Here is a 24,767-nt window from a genome sequence, read left to right on the forward strand (position 1 = left end):
GAGAGAGAGAGAGAGAGAGAGAGAGAGAGAGAGAGAACTTTGATTTTGATTTCAAGATCTAGACAGACACCTTCTCCAGCACTCTTGCTCTCTCTTCCTTTCTCTAGTGAATGGCAGGCTTTCCTACCTTCCCTTCTTCCATTCCTGCTAGAAAGGAAGACAGTATACATGAAATATACAATAAAATATCCACAGGTGAGTGGGTCCCCACTCTTCATTGGAAAACAAAGGAGAAAGGCCACAACATAAGACGTGTCTAAGAAAGTGAGACTATGAAGCGACTCTTTGGTTAACATTTTTTAACACGTGGAAAGCCTGTATGGTAAGTTACATCCAGATCAGCTACAAAGCAGACACACAACCAAAACCAGGACATCCTTATGTGACTTTGGCAGAGATAGGGGTGCCAAACTGATTGTTTAAAAGGCAGAGAGAAGCACTGAGGTCTCTATTCTCCTGTGGACTACCTGTGTTTAAATTGCCTCTTATGCATATAAATTAGTATACTTTTCACTTTCTTCCCTATCTTTCTTCTTCTTCTTTCTTTCTTTCTTCCTTGGCATACTTTTTTGACAGACATAATTACATGAATATTTTCTCTGCCACCACAAAGGACATGACCTTGACCTTAACAGAGACCGACCTTCAGAGCCTTGCCAGCTTCTCTGCACCCTGGCCTTTGGTATTTATTTTCTGCTCCACCCTCACCTTGCCCTTCAACTGCCTTTTCTTAGGATTTTGAGGAGTCAAATATGATTTTTCCCCTGAAATATGGGCTTAGATTCCATTTGCAGTCTGCAGTGGTGACCACTAGGCCACGTTTCCATGTGACGACATCCTCCGGTTTCTCTTCTCACTCAGCTTCCCAGCCTCAGTGAAACTCACATAAAGCTGCATCCACAGCAGAGCTATTACTATTTGATCAACTGCATTAAAGGAAAGTCTAGTTGCTGTATGCTTCAAATCAAAACATGCCTACAATTCCCACTATTCTGCCTACATACAGGACTGTTATATTAACTGCCTCTAGTCACTGAGGTCACATTTTGATGAGACGAAATGAAATAAATATGTTGTTGTACGTTTCTAGAGGCCTGGCGCCTGGGATCAGCTTTTCAGGAGAGTCCAGTACTGCAGGCCAACTTCCTCTGGAGCCTGGGACAGATCCATTTCCCTGTTTAATCCCAGGCCCTTCCCAGGGTTACGCCAACCTCTTGCCCCCATCTGGAGCCTGATGCCCTGCTTTCCTCTGCAGGATCCGGAGAACACGTCCACTTCTAGACATGAGCCTTGTAACAGCTGCAAATCCCCTTTGCCAGGGGAAGGAATGCCCACCATTCCACAAGGAACGCCACAGAAGCATAATCAGCCTCTCACAATTAGTAATATACTATACAAGGAGGAATAAAATACCATAAGATACATAACCATGCTGAATATGAATGGAACCATGAAAATGAAGGAAAACTACACTAGCAATGTGTGAAGAAACTCCCCCTGTGGTAAAATGAGCAATTAAACAATCATTTTGAACAACTGTTTCAGAAGAAGAGCGGTGCTTTACAATGACGTGTTTTGAAAGCTCTGTAAGCCCTTTGTGGATCACTCTGAAACATACAAGTGAAGCAAGTGCATGGGAAACTTACTTCTTAGTTTTCACTTTTAACAAATTCAAACTCAGCTATGAAAAGATCCGTATGACAGTTCTGTGTATAAAGTGTATGAAACCATGGGGAAATAACAGTACACAAATATACGCTATCTGGGATCCTAAAGAAAATAATCTTTTTCTACCCTGTTTTATTATAATTAATATAAAATAAAGTACATGTTATTGAAGTAAAGTTTATCAAGTAAAAAAAAAAAAAGAAACCTCTTTAAAAGTCTGTGACGGCTATTCTTGGTTGTCAATTTGACCCAACCTGGAATAAACTGCAATTCACAAATGGAGTGCACACCTGTGACCTGGATCTTGAGTTGGGAAGACAACCTGTCTGTGACCTGGATCCTGACTCAGGATGACACACATCTAATCTGGGCCTCAGCTTCTGTAAGGACATGGAAGAAAGAAGGCTTTGTTCTTTGCCTGCTTGCTCTCACCTCGATAGCACATCCATTCCTTCACTGGCATTGGAGCCTAGTTCTTAGGGATTCCAGCATCTACAGTGATTGGCTGAGACACCCAGCCTTGTGGGACCCAGTAACTACTAGATTCCTGGACTGTCTATTCACAGCTGCCCATTGTTGGATTAGCTGGACTGCAGACTGTATGTCATTCCAATAAATTCCTTTTATTTATAGATAGATAGATAAATAGATAGATAGATAGATAGATAGATAGATAGATAGATAGATAGATAGATAGATAGATAGATAGAAATCAATCCATTCCAAAAGTTCCATGACTCTAAAGAACCCTGACTAATAAAAGGTCCTTCAAAGATGTCTTGGAGAAAATTCTGTGAGCTTTTACATGGCCATATCTTGTCTTCACATTCTGTCTTTATGTAAGCCAAAGACATAAACCGGATACACATGGCAGACAGGTCTAGACATGCAATGCACAGTGTGAGGGCTATAGGTAATAGAATTGGACCTCACTGGGGACTGATGGTAAATGACCAGAAGAAAGGGCTCTTTTTTCTTAATTGTCTTTGTATGTATTCATACTCGGGTGCTCTTGTCAGAAAATGCAAATAGCCACATGAGGTGATAGATATTAATCTACCTCCTTAGCTATAACTAGAAACATCATGTTGTATAGCTTAAGTATGCATAATAAAATTAGTTTGAAAAATATAAAAACTTCTTCTTTTTCTAGATTTGTACCCTAATATACATGTATGCATACATGGGTGCATGCGTGCATGTGTGGGTGTGTGTGCTTGTAGATGGCCCCACATGTGTATACACGTGGAGTCTGGAGAATATCAAATGTCTTCCTCTATCACTGTCTGTCTGATTGTTTTTTATTAATCATTCCATTTGTTTACATCTCAAATGATATCCCACTTCCCGGTTAACCCTCCAAAATCCCCCATCCCACATCCACCCTCTCCTCCCTCCCCCTGCCTCTATGAGGGTGCTCTCCCACCCACGCTCGCCTGCCCCAACCCCCCAGCACACCCCTACACTGGGGCATTAAATTTCCATAGGACCAAGGGCTTCCCCTCCCACTGATGTCAGACAAGGCCATCCTCTGCTACACATATATCTAGAGCCATGAATCCCTCCCTGTACACTCCTTGGTTGGTGGTCTAGTCCCTGGGAACACTGGGTGGTCCGGCCAGCCAATGTTGTTCTTCCTATGGGGTTGCAATCCCTCTCTGCTCTTCCCCCTGCCCTCTCCCCCACCAGAGTCTGATGGTTGGCTCCAAGCAACCACATCTGCATTGATCAGTTGACCAATCCTCCTGTCTCCACCTCCCCAGTGCTGGGAATATATTTGTGCACTACCACTCCCAACATTTCCATGGGTTCTGGGAACCAAATTCCAGTCCTCATGTGTGATGAACACTTTGCAGGCTGACCCATCTCCATGGCTCAAAACTGAATGTTTTAAACATATGAAAAGATATTTAATCTCACTTCAAACAAAATGAAACACAAATTATAATGATTCCGTTGCATTTTCAATTTTTTTATTATGCAAGTTTATGCAAGTCCACTTTCATAATATGCACAACCTTTGACACACCCCACACACACATATCTCTCCAACCCCAGTAGTCTATCTGTTGGAATCACGTGGTCTCAAACGTTCTAGAGATAAATCCCGTGAACAGCACTCCCTAGCTTCTAAAAGGCAGATGCACAGGTACTCGGTGCTTTATGAATAACAGCTCTGCCTCAAAAAGTCACAGAGCAAACCTGACCAAAGACCTGTGCCATCTGCCCTGCTTCAATTTTCCCATCTGGTAAGGTAATGCCTGCCTCTTACTGTAAAACACTCACAATAGTGTGTGATCGTAGTTATCATCATCACTTCACCCTTTAGATGCAGCAGTTTAGTTTTTAAAATAAAAAAAAAAGTTTGGCACAACCATGAACTATTAACTTGAAAATGTCGCAGTGGGGGTCAGAGAGACGACTCAGAGGGTAAGAGCTTGTACTGCAGAGGATCTAAGCTCAGTTCCCAACACTTACAACCACCTGAGATGCCAGTGCCTGCAGATCTGGTGCCCTCTTCTTGCCTCTTCATGTACTGCAATCACGTGGACATCCCCCCACCACACACACACACAGAGATTAAAAGATAAATATTTTTAAAATGAATGAATAAGACTAAACTACAGGATATAATATACAAACTCAGGGAGATTAATCAGCAGGTTACTGAATGATGGGTAGGTAGGTCCTCAAGAAATTAAGGAAATAAAACTTTCAAGTGCAAATGAAAACTATCACTCCAAAACTGTAGGATACAAGTAAAGCAATGTTTAAGCCTCTACATCCTTGATTTTTTGAAAGTATTTATAATTAAAATATTATTTCCTGCCCTGTCCTCCCTACAGCCCTTTCATAAGCCCTTCCAAATCCATGGCCTCTTATTCTTAATTATTCAATTACAGTAACTTTCACTTTTTCATTACTTCTCCCCACTCAACAAATGAAGTTGCATGTTTAATTTGCACACTTTTTGAATATATAATTATATACATATACAGCTATATGCACACATAGAAAGAGACTATAAATCATCAATGACTCACAACATGTTCTTAAAGTATACAATGAAGTATTTCTTAAATAAACAAAGAAAAGAAAATAGGCAGATGTCAGGAAGAACCAAATGGTACACAGGCAACAGGCAATCCCAGGAACAATAACCCACATTCTAATTCATCAGGAAACACACATCAGAGCACAGCGTAATTCACTACACACCAAAGAGAAAGACACATGTAAAAAGTGACAAGACCAAACTGGCAAGGACACAGAAAAACTGAGTGGCTTACATCAACTGGGTGGCTCACAACAACTGGGTGGCTCACAACAACTGAGTGGCTCACAACAACTGGGTGGCTCACAACAACTGAGTGGCTCACATCTTGCTAGGTGGACTTAAAATCAAACAGACACTCTAGAAATTAGCTGAATATTCAACCCCTACACAACCTGCCAGCCACTCTCCTAAGCACTGGTATGTGAAATAAAATTTACATTCAAAAAAGCAACTATTTGTGAATGTCCTCAGCTCCATTCACAGTAGTTCCAAGCCAGTTCCGTCCATATTTCCTTCAATAGATAAAAGATTTGTGGGTGGTTTTATCATTTCATAGATTTTCACATTTTAATATATAAGTTTGAGCATTCTGCCTTACTATATGTCTGAGTGCCCTGCATGTGCCTGGTGCCCTCAGAGATCATATGAGGACACCGAATCCCCTGGAACTGAAGTTATAGATGGTTGTGAACCACCATATGGGTGCTGAGGATTAAATCCTGGTCCTCTGTAAGAGCATCAAGTGATCTTTAACAGCTGAGCTGCCCCTCTGACCTCATAGGTGTACAGTTTAGTGACAACTAGCATACCTGCATCATGGTACACAATTGAGCAATAAAATGGACAATCATCAGTGCCCATGACAGCTTTCACTATGGGGGAAAAACAAAAGCCAACTCCAAAAGGCTAGACACTGTGACTTCAGCTGTACAACATTCTGGGAAGAGTGAAACCATGGAGACAGAATTAAATGAGGGAGTCCGGTGGACAGAGATCAGTTACTGCAGACTCCTGGAGTAATGGATGATGGGGAGACTGAAGAGGTTTAGAACACCAACATTATTTTGTATAATACTAGCATGGTGAATGCTGTCATTCCACACTGGTCAAAGTCCAAAAAAGGTTGAACACTAGGAGCAAATCTTAATGTGAACAGGGGCTTTGGGTAATTGTAGTTAGGATTTTATTGCTGTGAACAGACATCATGACCAAGGCAACTCTTATAAGGACATTTAACTGGGGCTGGCATACAGGTTCAGAGGTTAAGGTGGGACCTTATCATCAAGGTGGGAACATGGCAGCATCCAGACAGGCATAGTACAAGAGGTGCTGAGGGTTTGACATCTTCATCTGAAGGCTGCTAGGAAAATACTGACTTCCAGGCAGCTAGGACTAGGGTATTAAAAGCCCATGCCCACAGTGACACAAGTACTCCAACAAGGCCACACCTCCGAATAGTGCCACTCCCTGGGCTAAGAATCTACAAACCATCACAGCAATGCTTGTCAATGTCAGTTCATAGGCACACAGATCACAGTAGTGATTCCACAGCAATCAGCGACGTCAGCGGGATGGAAAACAGGGCAGGTGGGACAAAGGGTATGAGAACTCTCTGTAATGCTCAGTTTGGCTGTGAACACAACTATCCTATCAAGCCGACTTTTAAAAGCTTTGATCCCATGTGATTCACCGGGATCACCTTTGTTAGAAAGGTACAATGCAGGAAAGAAAAGAAGATCCTGCTAAGGTGCGGGGGGGGGGGGGGGTCTCGGGGTTGAAGGAGGTGAACATGGGTAGAGAACAACAAAGCACTCCTCAGGTTGGAACTCTTCAATTTCTTGTCTACAAGATGGTAAAACTACATAAAACGGATACGCAGACACAGTAAAACATGAAGCTGAACTCTGGCTTGGATCTGATGAATCTCAGCATCCTGACCGACAGCACAAGAGAGCCGTTACACAGGGGCAGAGCTGGGCAACCCGCACACACAAGCTGTCAGTCACTACAGCCACAACTCCAACTGTCATTAAAGAACTTCCTAAACTCCTCCAGCAAGCTTTAAAGCACTTTGAGTCATTTTATGTAGGGTGTGGGGTGAGCATCTGGTTTCATTCTTCTGATTATGAATCTCTGATTCTCTCAGCAACATTTATGTGCGAGATTTCATTTATTTTTTGTTCTTTCAATTATTTATTTTTGTTTTATGTGCCTTGGTGTTTTGCCTGCATGTGTGTCTGTGAAAGAGTACTGGATTCTGGAGTTACAGACTGTCGTGAGCTGCCATGTGGGTGTCAGGAACTGAACCCAGGTCTTCTGGAAGAGCAGTGTTCTTAACCACTAAGCCATCGTGTAGGGAGCCGCGGCGGGTGCTGGCAAAGTCCGCCATCGCTAGGTGGCGCTATCAGCCATAATTCTTCCTAGTAAACAAGCAAATTGCGCCTGTGCCATGGTAAAAGCCCGCCAAAGTTAAAGCCCATCCCACGGCGTTTGGCGCGCAACGAGTAAGCAGCCAATCAGAGGTGAATACACCGCTCTAGGGTATATAGCAGTGCTTTCCCAGGCCTGGGCGTCTTCTTCCACCATTTTGGTTTTTGGGAATAAACGTGTTCTTACGGAAGGATTCTGGGGTGTGTGTGTGTGTGTGTGTGTGTGCATTCTTGCCGGTGAGACGATTACACGCGCGCCTCACAGTTGGTGCCGAGAAACCCGGGAGAATTTACCATCGCCGGCGCTGTTTAAGAAGACCCTCCACTCGCCCTCCACGCGTGGAGTGAATCCAGAACCGTAGAACGAGGTAATGTTCTCTGAGAGACAGGTTTCGACTTGATTTATTTCGTCTCCCTCCCCAGTTGGCAGGAACTTTAGAAGCTCTCGCTATGGTGCTAACAGCATTAGTTCTCTCCCTTCTGGTTCTTGTGGCGGCTCGGGGAGTGGTAGATGGATTACAGGTCAGCATGTCAGAAACAGAGGAATGGAAGCGCTTAGAAATTCAGAAAGAAAAAGGAAAAAAAAGGCATGTCTAAGGAAAAAGGCCCTTCCAAAGACACACAGTCCGAGGAAGTGAAAGATGAGGGGAAAAACACCCTTGGGAGAGACGGAAGGAAAGTAAGCCTCAGAAAGAGATCTCTTTATCCGGTAAAGGAAGTGCTGGGGCTTGATGCCTCTGAGTCGGAGGGGATAACTTCCTCAGAGGACTCAGATGAAGAGATAGATGAGGAAGAAAGATGCCAGCCAGATAAACGGCCGCCGCCAAGAGATCGAGTGCTTGCGTTAGTGATGGTTAATTAGAGGCTGTGTTTGCAAGAAGAGTGTTTCGGGAGAGGCAGTCTAGGTGAATGAGGTGCCCAGTGCCGATTTTGCCTAAGAGGTGATAGCGAAACATAGATCAAGAGAATTCTAAACAGACATTGCCTGCAGCCTAAAAGCCGCTTCAGGTGGAAAGAGCAGGGTTAAAAAGAATTAGAAAGCAGGGTATTGAAGTGCTAAAATAGCTGCCCGCTACATCTCCAATGAACGAGATAAAAAGTTACATCTTAAATATGAGAGAGAAAGAGTTTTAAAAATACAGGTGTCCTCTCTCTGAGCTGTGTCAACAAAAAAGAATGAAAAGGCTATTTCAGAGTTCATCTAGAAGCAGAGAATTCGGGAGACGTCCTGAAATTCTCTGTAGCTCTTAGAGGTCCTTCTTTGTTGTTTGTCCTTGGCGCGCCAATGTCCACGTGTTTGTGTTTGCTTTTTGTTTTGTTGTCTAAATGTTCTGTGTTTGTTACGTGTTCAAAAGGAAAGATCATTAAAACTGCTTGATCCAACCTTTGGGAACAAAAAAAGTCTTTTCAGGAATTGAGGTTGACATAAGCTGCTTTTAAAAGAGACCAACAGCATTTTGGGTTTTATAAGGAAGCTAAGAGTTGTTTTGTCCTAGAAAAATCTCTGTAACAAGGTGCTTTTCTCTTAAAATTACAGCTAGAAAAAGCAACAAATTTTGTTTGATCTAAAAATAAGATATATATCCACTTCATTGTTGTTTCTAATTGGTTTTAAAAGTATAAAAATGTTCTACATGTCTTGGTTATAGACTATTGGCTTAAATTATTGGGTGTAATTAAAAATTTACAACTTTGGTAACGAAAAGTGACGTAAAACTAACTCAGTGTTAGAGTCATTCAGAAACCAGGTGTATAAAGAGTAAGATTTTAAAACAGTATCTCTTCAATGAGATAGTAAAAGCTGCTTCATGCATTCATATGTAAAAATTGACAACAAAACTTTGTAACATAGGGGTAGTCTACTTGTGGTGTTGATTTTAGAGAAAATAGATTGTTTAAATCGGTTTTGCTTTTGCTTCTCAAAATTAATGGTTATACTCTAATGTTACAAAAGAAATTTAAAAAATTTAGTTAAACTGCCAGTATTCCATTGGCTACAGTTGGCAGTTGTAATCTTGAGTTTAAAATTTTTTGATTCGCCCATGTGATAGAAAAGGGGGGGACAGCAGGTAGAGTTAAATAAAAATATTTAAAACGGGTTGTGATACAATGCTGGCCTGCTACAGATTAAGAACATTTACATTTAAATTAAGACATACAGACTGGGATCTTAACATGCTTGTAAGACAAGGTCAGTGTGATGTTAATCAGGTTAAACTGCCTACCCGGCCCTCAGACCATACAAGCAAAGACAGACTTAGATACTTGTCTTTGCAATGAAATTGCACCCTCATACAATCAGGGTCTGGCCATAGCTTGCACAGAGCCATAGAGATGGGGGGTGTTTTAAATGTAGAAATTTAGATAGTTTTTAAAGTGACTGTCCCAGGAACAGAGGCTTGAACAACAGTCAGGTGACCAAGGTTACCTGACAAACTTGTCCTTGGCGCAAAAGGATAATCCTTGGGCCAGGCCTCAGGATGTAGGCCAAGATTAAAAACATTTACATTTAAATTAAGGCTATAACAGAGTAGATGAGGCAGGAGCTTGGATTTCAGACATTCCTTTTGTCCTGTCCCGCCTCAAAAAGGGTGTTCTCTAGAATTTGTTTATTGCCTTGCTTGTTCCTTAGGGAGGTGTCAGCCTCAGACTCAAAAGAAGTTCAAAACAGCTTTTGGGCCAGGCCAAAATTGTTGAGTGTGATAGAAGACAAAACGGCTTTGGTTCCTTTGATGTGTATTAGGTCTTATTAATAACAAGAGACCTAATCTTAAACTAATAATTGAAAGAAAAAGGGTTTTAAAAGATTGATAGATACTGGGGCTATTTAACAATTATTAGAAGACAAGATTGCCTTCAGCTTGGCTTTATCTGATACTTCACTCAGCTAAAAAGAGTTGATTATTCAATTAATCCAAAAACACTAGAGGGGGGCGGTGGTGGCGCACGCCTTTAATCCCAGCACTTGGGAGGCAGAGGCAGGCGGATTTCTGAGTTCAAGGCCAGCCTGGTCTACAGAGTGAGTTCCAAGACAGCCAGGGCTACACAGAAAAAGTTCAAATTTAAGATTTATAAGACTAATGGGGCACTACAGCCTGACTTGCCTACTCCAGCTGCCATTCAAGTAAATGCATATAAAAAATTATTATAGATTTAAAAGATTGTTCTATACAGTTCCTTTACCTCCTGGTAAAGGTGAGAGGTTTACATTAAGTGAAATTGCTTGTGAATTTTGAGAGCCCATGAAGCCATTCATTAAAAAAGCTTGCCCCAAAGAATGATTAATGGCCTTAAAAAATTTGTTGTTGCTTTAATACAAAAGGTTAAAGCGTTTAAATCTCTCAGTATATATTATTCATTGTATATTTTATTGGCTGATCTCTCTAAAAGAGTTTTTCTACAAGCCCTTGCTCTAATACAACGAGCTTTAAGATTTTAGAGTACTTGTTGCTCCAAAAAAGTGATTCTCAAAAGTTGTTAACAGATATTAATTGGCTAAAACTTCATCTTCAGCTTACCATAGAAGAACATAAACCTCTGTTGGATATACTCAAGGGAGATACAAGTCCAACATATCAGTTAATTCCCCTTGACAATTAACTGATGAGGGGTAGATAAACACCTTTTACCCTCAATATTTTAGAGCCTGACAGGCCAAAAGAGATGGTCGGATGGAGGGACATCTTGACCGGACAGTAAAAAGGTCCAGATTCTGTTTTGATAAAAGCCAGGGGAGCGCTTTGTTTTTCCACAGGAGGAGGACAATCCATTTTGGCTACCAGAGCGACTGACGTGACGATCGTGATGTCTGAAGATGACCCCCCAAAAGACTCATATACAGATCCTTATTTGGATACTCCAGCTTTGGGTTCCTAGTATTTTTGTTTATTTTATCAAATTCCACCTTTAAGAGTTGTACCAATGAAACTTGCTAGATGTCCCAGTGTTAGAATTCTGAAAGATTCACCCGCGCTATGGTTGCCAGAGTCACGCAATGGGTTCTCATCCCCGTGGAGACTCCTTCCACTTTGTCATTATTTAGGCAAAAAAGAGATTTTGGCATAACTGCAGCCATAGTGGCAACGATATTAGTTAGTGCCATTACCACCACTGCCGCTGGGATTGCTATGTCAACTTCTGTTCAGATGGACACTACCGTCAACCTATTGTCAGCCATGGTGGTAGAGGCTGTTAACCTTCAAACCTCTGCCAGCGCCCAACTAAAAGGCGGGCTAATGATCCTTAATCAACGCCTTGATTTAGTGAGAGAGAGATTGGATATCCTCTTTCTATTAGCCCAATTGAGATGTGAGAGAAAACTGGGTGCACTTTACATCACCAGTGTACAGTATAAAAACTTTACTCATGTAACTAATCTGTCCAGAAAATTGTTTCAATATCTTACAGGAAATTGGTCAAAAAAACTTCAGTGAGACACTCAGAAAATTGAGAGCAGCTGTGGTGAACATCGACTCGACGCGCGTGGATCTGTCCCTGACTGAGGGACTGTCCTCCTGGAATTCTTCAGCTTTCTTCTTTTCTTTTCCTTTTCTTTCCTTTTTTTTAAGTGGGTGGGAGTAGGCCTGCTTGGTACGTCCTATGTTGCGGATTAGTATTCATCCTTTGGTTGGTTTGCAAACTCAGAGCTCAACAAAATCTTGACGAGGCTATTATTGCCCAGACGCTTGTAGCCATAGAACTAAGGGCTTTCCCTTCAGTGTGGCTTTCGCTGCTTCAAAAATAAGTAGTCTCCCCCTCATGAGTGGTGGTGCTAAATGTTAGGCCATCAGCGTTACACCTCAAAGGATTTGCCCATTGTACTGGGTCGGTGAGGAGTCTTGGCCTGGCTGATTCTTGTCTGTGTAGCTGTGGTACCTGAATTTTGAGACAAACAGCCCTTGCACCCCTAGGAGATGACTCCATTGCACAGGGATGGGTGTTTGCATCTCTTTCTGTTCCCCTTAGCCCTTGCACTCAGAGGACTTGCTTCCATTGCACCTGATAGGGTAAGGGAGACTGTCTTAAACTATTAGTTCTTGATCGCTTATTCCCCCAAGATGGAATTTGCTTGATCGGCCTTGAGTTTGAGTCATAACTGGTACCACACTAGACAGGCCAAGAACAGCCAGATAGATAACTCCATCTTTTTGTCTCCAGGCCAGCTGCCAATTGGTCCCAACGACGGGAATAGGCTGATCCCATATGCCAGAGGTACACCACGAGTGGTGAGTTTACCCGGTGACAGGCATTACGAGTGGCCACAACCTGGGGCGCACATTCTGAGAATGCCAGGTGTGGGTGCGCGACCCTCGTAGCCTAGACAGAAAGCTCACCATTCTTTGGTGCTGGCTGTGGAGAAATGTCAGCCAGCCTAAGACACGGGACATTGACCAGTGCCTGTTTAACAAAACAAAAAAGAAATAGCCAGTAGACAGATTCCTCAGCCGCTGTACCCAAGGGCTTCTGGTAAAAATACCCTGTAAAGCCTCAAACATTTCTATACACAGTCCCTGCCCACTAAGGTGTTCGTTCCACGGATAGAAGGTCTGGTAAGTCAATAACGGAGTGGACGGATAAGTCTCGGCCACCTAAGACAGGGCAGCCTCGGGTGGGGAGGCTGACCCCGTGACGGGTAAGAGTTTGAGCACCGCCCTCTAAAGAGACTCAGACCCGCCGTGAGACCCCCAAATATGGGAGTTACATAACCTTCCCAGGGACCTCTACCACCTTCTGTAATAAAACAAAAAAGGGGCAGATGTAGGGAGCCTTGGCGGGTGCTGGCAAAGTCCGCCATCGCTAGGTGGCGCTATCAGCCATAATTCTTCCTAGTAAACAAGTAAATTGCGCATGTGCCATGGTAAAAGCCCGCCAAAGTTAAAGCCCATCCCACGGCGTTTGGCGCGCAACGAGTAAGCAGCCAATCAGAGGTGAATACACCGCTCTAGGGTATATAGCAGTGCTTTCCCAGGCCTGGGCGTCTTCTTCCACCATTTTGGTTTTTGGGAATAAACGTGTTCTTACGGAAGGATTCTGGTGTGTGTGTGTGTGTGTGCGTTCTTGCCGGCGAGACGATTACACGCGCGCCTCACACCATCGCTTCAGCTCGAGACTGTTTTTCATATTGAGTGTTCCTGGTACCTTTGTTGACTGAAAATGCATGGATCCGTGCATAGTCTGTATTCTTCTCTGTTAGTCACCAGTCTGCTTTGCTGCTTGCTCTTTGAATGATTACTGCTTTCTAATACACACCATTGAAATTAGCTGTTAGCATCAACCAGCTTTGTTCTTTCTTGATATTGCTCTGGACATTTGAAGTCATTTACTGTTCCATATTAATTTTAGGGTTGCTTTTTCCTGTTGAAAGTGCCCTTAGAAGTTTGGTAGGATTTCCATTAAATCCACAGATGGTTCTCCAGTTGATTTTAATGGTGAGAAAGAAAAGGCATGGGCTTCTTACTGTTGGTACTTACAGCCAATGTTGACACAGCAGCCTAGGACACCAACATTAACAAGGGAAAGTTTCTCTCTGAGAACAGAAAGCTATTCAAACTTTGAAAATTGTCTGGTGTTCTTGGCAGCTGGAGCAAGCCTCAGCTTGCCTTGTGAGGCTCTGCAGTCCTGGTTTCCAGAAAGCAAAGAAACCAAAGTCCACACAGAGACCCTCTAATGTTCCATGGCTCACACGCTGGTTGACATCACTGATCCATCTGTGGAAGGAGTGTGCTTAATGAGGCTAAAATGGCAAGTTATAGCCCACGGGGGAAATCATACCATGAAAACTTATATATTAAAGATGAGGGCAACCACCAACATAAATACCATGACATAAAGCTAGGCAGAAAGAGAAACAGGAAGGCTACAAAGATTTCTTCCTCTTCCTCAGTAAAAATGTTCCACTTTCATCGTGGTCCCAGAAATAAAAGGAAATTTCATTCGCTATCTAAGGTGTGTGTGTGCGTGCATGTGCGTGCATGTGCGTGCGTGCATGATGTGTGCATGCAGCTTGGTCATCATGTGGGCCCCGTAACAATTAGAGCGGGGCCGTCTGATTCTGTTGCCTGCCATTGGATCCCCTTCCCCTAGCGGGACTGCCTTGCTGGCTGCAGTAGGAGAGAATGCACTTAGTCCTGCTGGGATGTGATGTGCCAGGATGAGGGGTCCCATGGGGGGTGGGGGCTCCCCCTTTCAGAGGAGAAGGAGGGGAGGTATCTCGGGAGGGGTGTAAGGGTGGGGCTGGGAGGCAAGGGGATGTAAGGTGAATAAATAAATAAATTAATGAAGAAAAAGAGATTTCTCATTCAATAAGAAAAGCTTTCATCTCTACCCAGACAGCTGATTTGTGAGCTTCAGACATGTCTGTAAATTCTGACAGACTTGAAGGAAGGTGAAAAAGAATCTAGAGATGTATTTGCTTTGGGCACTGAGAAGCCAGCTGGAGAGGAACATATGCTAAGAATAGAAATGACTTGCTCAACCGTCAATCTGCGTCACGGCCAGAGAGAAAGAAGAGTGTGCTGAAGAGTTACCGCTCTGACCCACTGACATCCATTTCCATCCTCTCGTGTGTGTGTGTGTGTGTGTGTGTGTGTGTGTGTGAGAGAGAGAGAGAGAGAGAGAGAGAGAGAGAGAGAGAGAGAGAGAGATTTTATACACACACACACACACAATTATCTACCCATAGTGAGAGATAAGTATAGGTGCTGGTTCTCCTAACAAAGGCACCACCAGCTTTCCTTTTTGTTTCCTATCCTCTCAACAAAGAACACTCAAAGTAGGAGAGACACTCTCCTGCCTCTCTTCATGGGGAGTCAGTTGTGGCCTTGAGCCCGCTATCAAGAGAAGACCTCTAATGTCTGCCCTTGCCTTTAAATGTACAGTGAAAACAGCATGTGATGGAGATGCCTGTGACCATGTCTAGTTGAGGACATCAAAGACAGCCAGCACAATGTCTTTGCAGAACTGGAGGGACTTCAGTAAGATCTATCTGTGAGATTCCAAGAGCTATCTGGGGATTCCAGGAAGGTTTTTGTTTTGTTTTTGTTTTGTTTTTTTTTTAAAGAGTTGTGGTGGAGATCACCAAAGATCACACAGTAAAAATATCCTCTGAATAGAAATGAAATAGCAGGGTTCCAAAAGTGTGCAATTTAGTTGTAAATCTCTACAGCACAGTGGAATGCAGCTGTCACGCACAGGGACCTTGCTTTTGCTTAACAGAGTCCTGGATTGAAATAAGTTGATTGATGGTCTCTTCCCAAGTCTCCAAAAGTAGATGTTTTTCTAGTCATTATATAGTTAGCAAAATACACCTTTCCCCTTTGACAGGTATCTATCTTGGAGTGGGAGGAGGTTACTTATGTGTGTATTTATAAATCAGAACTTCAAAGAATAATCACAAATCGACTGACTGCCAGGAAGGAATTAACAACCACGTAGAGCACCTATCATCTTCCTCGTAGCTGTGGGACTATCTGCATGGCATACTCACGGGAGGGTAGAAAACTGAATCTCTTTATAAAATACAATCAGTCCATATTTTCAATGCCCAGTGAGTTCTGTGATTTTACCAAAGTGCCTAATAGATTCCTTCCTCCTCGACAACGGCTTTTCCACAGCCAGTTTTACTCAGTCTTTCCACACCTGAGCTGCACTGCTTTAATCAGGCTCTCTGAGGTCCTTTGTGCTCTATGCCTCTTGCATCAGAGCGGTCACATCCTGGAGGCCTTTGCTCCACGTTACCTTCTCTATGCTGTGCCCTTTATCTGCACAGCCATTTCTTTCTCAAGAGTGAGCACTGGCCTCATGTTGGCAGTCTGCACGAGGAGCTATGAAACAGACCTTTTGTCTTTGTGGCTGTCTTTATTAATGCCCCCTTACCATCACAGAAGATTGGGGTCACACGGAGTTCTAAGCCGGGTGGCCTCCGAGTCCTTTGACATGGTTTTATAATAATGTGCATGAGACACAATAGTGTCCTGATGAATATGGTTCCACCTGCCTCATCTTACCTATTAGCTGTGTTGATAATGTTCCCTTGGGGGTGGGTTTTTTGTGGGGGGTTTTTTCCAGGCTTTGGCTTATCTTTTTTCACCATTTTACTAAACCTCTTCTCCACAATGACAATTGTGCTCTCTTTAATTAATAAAAGCAATTAAAGGGGCTAGAGGAACGGTTTCATGATTAAAATGCTGGTTTGCAGACACAAGAGGACCTGAGTCCAGACCCCAGCGCGCACATTAAGAGCTGGGTGTGGCAGCGGATGTCTGTAAAGTCATCCTGGTGAAGCATCGAGAAGATCCTTGGAGTCCAAGTATTAGCCAGACAGACTGCAGGGTCAGCAAGAAACTCTGCTTCAGAAATAAGGTACAGAGGCTGAAGAGATGGCTCAGTGGTAGAGAACACTGGCTACTTTTCCAGAGGTCCTGAGTTCAATTCTCAGCAACCACATGATGGCTCAGAACTATCTGTAATGGGATCTGATGTCTTCTTCTGGTGTGTTTGAAGACAGCTACTGTGTGCTCATATACATAAAATAAATCTTTAAAAAATAACAATAATAAGATACAACAGTATTGTGAAAGACACCTAAATTAACCTGTGACCTAGATACACATTCACACATGCAAATATGTACACACACACATGTACACAGACATATACATGCAAGCAAGCATGTATACACATATACACACATACAAACATATGAACAGAAACACACAAATGACAAAAAATATTTAAAATCATGTTCTCAAATGATACTATTCTCCTAATTAAGTGAATTTATGTAAATATTTTATTTCATCATAATATCTATCTTAGTCAGGGTTTGTATTCCTGCACAAAACATCATGACCAAGAAGCAAGTTGGAGAGGAAACGGTTTATTCAGCTTACACTTCCACATTGCTGTTCATCACCAAAGGAAGTCAGGACTGAAACTCAAGGAGGTCAGGAAGCAGGAGCTGATGCAGAGGCCATGGAGGGATGTTAATGGCTTGCTTCCCCTGGCTTGCTCAGCTTGCTTTCTTATAGAACCCAGGACTACCAGCCCAGGGATGGCACCACCCATAATGGGCCCTCCCACACTTGATCATTAATTGAGAAAATGCCTTACAGCTGGATCTCACGGAGGCATTTCCTCAAGGGAGGCTCCTTTCTCTGAGATAACTCCAGCTGTGTCAAGTTTATACACAAAACCAGCCAGTGCAATATCACATGTACTACTTGAGTTTCATTCACTGTGATAAAACACAATGACCAAAAGCACCTTGGGGAAGAAAGGGTTTGTTTAGCCTATGGCTTCCATATATCTGTAGAGACGTACTTTGTGTATCTGAGAGAAGAGTAACACAAACAACAAAACCACTTTGAGCCAGTTCTCCCATTGAACTCTAGCCCATAGCTAACAAATGGATATGGGTTCGTTTCCCGAATAGCCAGTAGATGATGAGAGTAAACACTCAGAGCTCTAACTGTGTCAGAGCGAGCCATGGGACAGACATGTTGGGATGTGTGTTCAAGCATGTTTGGTGAGTACACTGAGCGACAGCTGGGGACACGAACAGAGAAGAAGGCACAACAGGCTTTCCAAAAGAGAGAGGAGGTCATCTCAACCCCCAAAGGAGAGACAGGGATTAAAGCACTACCTCCCAGGCTCTGCTGGGCTCACTTCACTTTCCCCTGATTCCCTCTGATGCTTGAATTCAATATGCATGGCTGCACATCAGAACGCCGCTACCGTTTTCAGTGAACTATTCCTCTCCACTTGTTAAATCCATAACTCCATGCCATTTTTCTCTGTCACATACAACCGGAATAAAAACTCAAAGGGATTTCATCTTCTTTTACTGAGATCTTCCAAGATTTCATGCAAAAGAAAGCCAGTGTACAGGCCTGTATCCCACTCTTTGTAACCTGGAAGCTCCTGCCACCTAGTGACATACTGTGTTATTACAGCTCAACAAACCAATGTCCTGTGGTTTCAACTCTGAAAGGCAACTTGAAATTAGTTCCCTGCATAAATCAATTATTCTGAGGTAATCTTTCATGCTATTGTGTAGCAAGTCTTCCATAGAATGGTATTAGATGAAAGGTTTATTTCAATGATTAGAGCCAATCAAAACAAATATCAAAACCTAACTATTTTATCTTAGAACTCCAATTCTTTTCTCCAAGGTAAGAGCAACTCCATCAAAGTAAGCAGAAAGGAGATTTTCATAAAAATTAGCATTAGGAATGACTTTAATCTACTGCAATCACAGAGTGTTTCCTTCTCTTTCCTTTGTTTGTTTGCTTGTTTGTTTGTAAATAGGCCTACTCATTATGGAGCCCAAACTGGCCTTGAATTTACAGCCACCCTCCTGCCTCAGCCCCTGTGTGCTGAGATTACAGGTGTGAGTCACCATGCCTAGCATATCACAGCTCTCAATAGTGGGTGAGGACAGCCCTGGAATCCAGTCTAAGAGTTAGCATTCACCTTCTGCATCTTATACAGAAAAACATTTACAAAGTATCAGCATACACGTGCAGTAGGAGCTTAAGTGTGACAGACTGGGACTCTATATGAGAGATGTTAGCGTTTCTTTGGAGTGGGGGTTGTGGTCCCAACTCGATCCCATTTTCAGTCTATGTAATTTGAAAATAGGTATGACCCTAATCCTAATTGGATGAGCAGACATACTATGTGCAAAGCACTCATGCAGGCAAATGATGATTCAATAGAAAACAAACTTTGCTTGTCCCTGATCTCGTAGGGCTTAAACTACAGGGCCGGGGACAAATAATAGTCACAAAGCAAAGAAGTCACCCCACCTGGCAGCGTGCTCTCCAGAGGTCTGCCATGAGAGCTGCATTTGAGTAATGGGGCAGAAAGTGGCGAGGACTTTCCCCTACATTGACAAATGAGAAAAGGTTAAGAATGAGAAAAGCAGTATCCTGTGCAACAGGAAGCCCATATTTAAAAGTAGGGACTGGCTAAGCATGAAGCAGTAAATAGTCAATCTGCTCTGAACTCCCCACTGGAGGCTGGAGCCATTTTCTCTACAGTCCAATGCTCTTGAGACCCGAAATGAAAGACACACACACACACACATACACACATACACACACACACACACACATTTTTACGATGCGCTAAGCAGCACAATGGTTGGGCCACTTCCTAACTCCATGTGGTTAACACACACTCCCCTCTGATATTCCTGAGTTATTACTTACTAAAATCTATATTTTTATCTTTGTTGTCCTGGCCCTTGCTGGGCAGCACTGCTGGGGCCACTTCTCCTGCACCTACAAGTTGGCGAGCTCTCCCTCCTGCTCCTTTTCCAGTGCAACCTGTCTCCTACACCCTTCTCAAGACAGAATCTTCTCTTCCTCTTCTTCTGTCCCTTCCCAGGAATCCTAAAAGTCCCAGATGTAACAGAAATAGCGTTAGAACCAATCCACAAGCTTGTTTGAGAAGAGAGTAAAGGTGGCTGGTTGGCTTAGCCAAAGGGAGAAAACCAATAATAGAACAGAACATTGGGAACTTTACCTCAGAAGAGCCTTGTAAGGAAGAAGGGCATCATGGACTCTGACAATGGTTTGAGAACGCTGAGCCAGAAGAGGACCTGAGAATGGCCAGTGAGTCAACTATGGTGCTGACAAGGGAGTGGAGCCATTCGGTAAAGTATCCACTCAGTCACGCTGCGAACCTAAAACTGCTACGAGCAGAGTCTGTTCAAAGCGAAACGAAGGGGCCAGCGAGATGGCCCGGTGTATAAAAGGGCTTGCCTGCAAGCCTTCCCTCCTGAATTCAGTCCCTGGATCTCCAGAAGCCACATAAAAGAAGAAAGAAAAATCTGATTCCATGCAGTTTTCCTCTACACATGTCATGGCACACATGGATCCACGTGCCCACAATAAAGCAAAGTAAAAAGGATGAGTGAAGTATGAGTGAGATCAATTCCATTCTTAAAGTGCAGAGCAAGGTTGGAGAGCCAGTTGGGAAGGCCAATAGGAGTCAGGCAGAGATGAAAGAGTAAGAAGAGTCTACAAGCCGATAACAGGTTCTACTTAACAACAAGCACTCTGAGGGTTGGCTTGTGGGTACCCCGTTGTCTAGGAGAGTATGAGTATGTACCTGAGAGTATCACAGGGTAACAGGGTAAACAATGGGAGAAAACAAAAGGAATTCAAATAAACATCAGCCCTTCTTTCCAACTAGTAAGTCTCCAAGGACAGCTGTCAGCTTACTGTCTAATTTTTTAAGTCATTTGACAACAGACAGTCACTGGGGAGTCCTGTATGAAGTATCACAAAAGCTTAAGCAAATTCTATGCCGACAACTGGTGTCTAATTACCTTGTGTTGGTCACACCATCAGGTGCAGTTATTTGCAGTCTCTTGTCCAACTGTGTTGTTATGTCCCCTTCTCTTACGTTTCTAATTAATGGGTGTGCCTCTAATTGACAGACGTGTGTTTGACAAGGTTGCTTTCAGGAATAACACGCTCCAAACCCATCTCACAGTATAAACAGATGACTGGCCCTCTATAAGCCGTTGCTGCTTCTTAGACTAACCCAAAACTACTTATTTTCCTGCTCTCAAGAATGATAGGCAAGATTTAAATCTATTTTTTTGCAGATTAGTAAGGCGGGCGCTACCACAAAGCATCACAGACTGGGTGAGTCAAGCAACAGAATTTAATTCCCACAGATCTGAAATCCAGGAAGTCTCAAATCTAGATGCAGCTGATTTAGTTCCTGGTGGGAGCTCTTTCTGATGTACTGACATGGCTGCCTGCTTCCTGTGCCTTCAGCTGGCAGAGCTCTCTTGTGCCTGTCACTTCAAAGTCACAGTCATGATTTTGTTTGGCCTAAACTTGCTTCTTTACTCCATATACAGTTTCTTCCAGGGGGAATTCTGGGTAAGCACAATTCTGTCCATAGCAATCGTGTTGGTTGATATATAAATTATATGGTTGTGTGTACGTGTCCTGTGGGTGTGACATAGAAGGTGTGTAATTCCCAGAGTTAAAGTCTGAAATCTGCTAAATACTAACAGGATGTATCGTGCAACTGCAAGCACTCTGACTCATCACAGTAACGTGAATGCGTAAAGAACTGATGCACTCGCTTGACTCTGAAAACTGTAAATGTCTCCGCTCTCACAGAGCAAACATTCTAGCAAGGCCAGCTGACCCAGGATAGAAGAACACAGATAATTAACATGGCAAATGTACCCATAAAATTCATTTTTATTATTTCTCCCTTTATCTTGCTTTGACGAAAATAATGTTGAGATTTCAGAGTAAGATGGCGGGCAAGTTGCCCACCACCAGGGCTCTACCCCCCCCACCCCCTCACCCAGCCAGAGGGCATATAAAAACAGAAACAATGACTTGGGAAACGCACTCCAAGCAAATCGGAATGGAATCAGAGAGCAAATGAGGGTCACTGCACTAGTAACTGAAAAGAAGGGACTTGGAACCAAAATTTGTCAGAACAGAGAAAAAAGGTCTCTTCTTACTCAGGAAAGGAATGATTCAAGAAGCTACTACAAACCTAAGCATTTACATTCAACACTGCTGTGCTCGATTTCATAAAACAAACACTACTAGATATAAGTATGTCTACACAATAGCAATAATATAAGAGTAATGAGTGATTTCAGTACCTTGCTTTCACTCTCAGACAGGTCGTTACAACAAAAGTAGAGGTACATTTTAATTAAATGATGTCATAGACCAAACATCTACAGAAAATTCCATACAAACAATACAAAGTACACATTCCTTTGGAGGAGCTCATAGACCTAAAATAGATCAGTATACAGTAGAATAAAGCAAGCCCTAATAACTGCAGGAAAATTCAATCAATTCTTCTGTCTGGTCACAATGGAACAAAGGTAGAAGTCAACAAGAGAAACAGAATATACATCACTCAGGGACACTGAACAATATACTACCAGCTGATGAACAGATCATCAAGGAAATTAAAGAGAAAACTATTCAATTCCTATCAGGGAATGAAAATGAAATTGCAGCATACCAACTCCATGGGATACAATGAAAGCAGTAGGAAAGGTGAGCTCATAGCTATAAGTGCCTGTATTAAAAAAATAAAATAAAACAAAGAGCTCTCAAGTGTATAATATGAGAATGTACCTCTAGACCTCAGTAAAACAATGGCTCAAGCCCCACATCAGTGGTAAAAAAGAAATAACCAAGATCAGTGCAGAAAGTAATGAAATAAACACAAAACACAGGAGAGTCAACGAAGCAAATAGTGGGATCTTTAAAAAGATCAGCCCATAGCCAAACTCACTGAAAGAAAGATAGAGGAGCCAGAGATGGCTCAGCAGTTAAAAGGGCTGGCTGCTCCTCAGAGGACCCCAGTTCAATTCCCAGCACCCACAGGACATCTCACAACCATCTGTAACTCCAGTCCCAGGGCCCCCAGGGCCCACTGCTGCCCTCCAGAGGCACCAAGCACACACACTGCACAGAAAGACATGCAGCCCAAACACCTATATGCATAAAATAATAATTTTAAAATGTGAAAGAAAGAGAAAATCCAAATGAAATTAAAAGGCAGAGGTTACCATAGCTACCAATCCTATTCAGAAAATTACTAGGACATATTTTAAAAGCTTATATTCCAGCAAATGGGAAAATATGAAATGAATGAATGAATTTCTAGATTCATCTGACCTACCAAATTAAACCAAGGTGAGACAGAATATTTGAACAGGTCTATAGCAAGCAATGGCATTAACATAGTAATTATGAAAATGCCCTTCTTTAAACAAACAAAAAAGTTCAGGCACAGATAGATTCAATGAGGAATTATAGAGAACTAACCTCAATGTTTCTCATTGAGAGTAGCCATATCAAACTCTCTTTTACAATACCAGGATTACTCTGATAGCAAAAACCACACAAACACACAACAAAAGGCCACAACAATGCACCTGATAGATACAAATTTTATGTCAATAAAATACTTACAAACTGAATTCAAGGACACATCAAAAATAACATTTATCATAATCATACTAGTATCAGAGTTGTAGGAATGGCTCAATAAACCTGTATAAACCAATATGTGTAATAAATGAACTCAAGAACAGAAACCACAAGATCATCAATAGATGCAAAAGGGGCTTCTGAAAAAAAAATCAACATTTCTTCATGATAAAAATGTTGAAAAAAGTGGGAACAGAAGGAAGACATCTAAACACGATGAAGGCTGTGTACAGCTCACCTAGGGCAAACAATGTACTAAATGAGAGGAAGCTGAAGGCTTTTCTACTAAGATCAGAATGTCTGTATCCTATTTTTATTCAATATAATGTTTGAAGTCTCACAGCAACCAGACAAGGAGGGGAAGTCAAGGGAAGGATACAAACAGGAAAGGAAGTCAGATGTTTGCAAATTATATACATAAGAAACCCTAAAGACTCCATAGGAAACTGTAAAAAGGGAGAAATACTTAGTGTCAAAGCACCAAATTAACAAACAACAAATCGTTAGCTTTCCTATATACCAATAAATTATGCTGAGAAAAAAATCATGAAACAATCTCATTCATAATTATCTTAAAAATCCACACAAACAAGATAAAAATCTCAGCATAATCCTAATCAAGGACAGTAAAGACAAACATCTCTACGAAGAAAACTAAAGTACAAGAAAGAAACTGAAGAAACTACTAGATAGTGAGTGGAAAGGTCCACGTGCTCGTGGAGTTCAGGAACATTATAAAATCTGACTATAATCAATAATCGTCAGCTCTCTGTCTCCAGAACAAAACCTTGAGGATTTAAAACAGTAAAGGTGCCCGTGCCTGGTCCTTTTGGCTGGGGCAGACACCTAGCGGGTCTGCTCCTGTGGAGACACCTTATCCTGAGCCATCCTAGAGGAGCTGCTGCACTCAGAGCAGCAGGATTTCAGGATCCCAGAGGCGGCCTGAGTCCCAGAAGTTCTTACACCCATGAGCTTAGGATCAGAGGAACACAGAGCCATCTGGACTCTGAGGAGTTTTGACACAAGCAAGATAACTGGGAAGACAGACTCCAGTTAGACACAGTAAGCACAGGTAACACTAGAGTTAACCAGATGACGAAAGGCAAGTGCAAGAACGCAAGCAACAGAAACCAAAGTTACTTGGCATCATCAGAACCCAGTTCTCCCACCATAGCAAGCCCTGGACACCCCATCACACCGGAAAAGCAGGATTCAGAATTAAAATCACTTCTCATGATGATGATAGAGGATTTTAATAAGGACATAAGGAACTCCCTTAAAGAAAGAAGTACAGGAGAACACAGATAAACAGATAGAAGCCCTTAAAGAGGAAACAGAAAAATCCCTTAAAGAATTGCAAGAAAACACAACCGAACAGGTGAAGGAATTGAACAAAACCATCCATGACCTAAAAATGGAAATAGAAACAATAAAGAAATCTCAAAAGGAGACTACCCTGAGGATAGAAAACCTAGGAAAGAGGTCAGGAGTCATAGATGCAAGCACCACCAACAGAATACAAGATACAGAAGAGAGACTCTCATGTGCAGAAGATACCATAGAAAATATTGACACAACTGTCAAAGAAAATGCAAAATGCAAAAAGCGCCT

Source organism: Grammomys surdaster, unplaced genomic scaffold (genome assembly GCF_004785775.1).
Source record: "Grammomys surdaster isolate TR1022 unplaced genomic scaffold, NIH_TR_1.0 233, whole genome shotgun sequence".
NCBI classification, from domain to species: Eukaryota; Metazoa; Chordata; class Mammalia; order Rodentia; family Muridae; genus Grammomys; species Grammomys surdaster.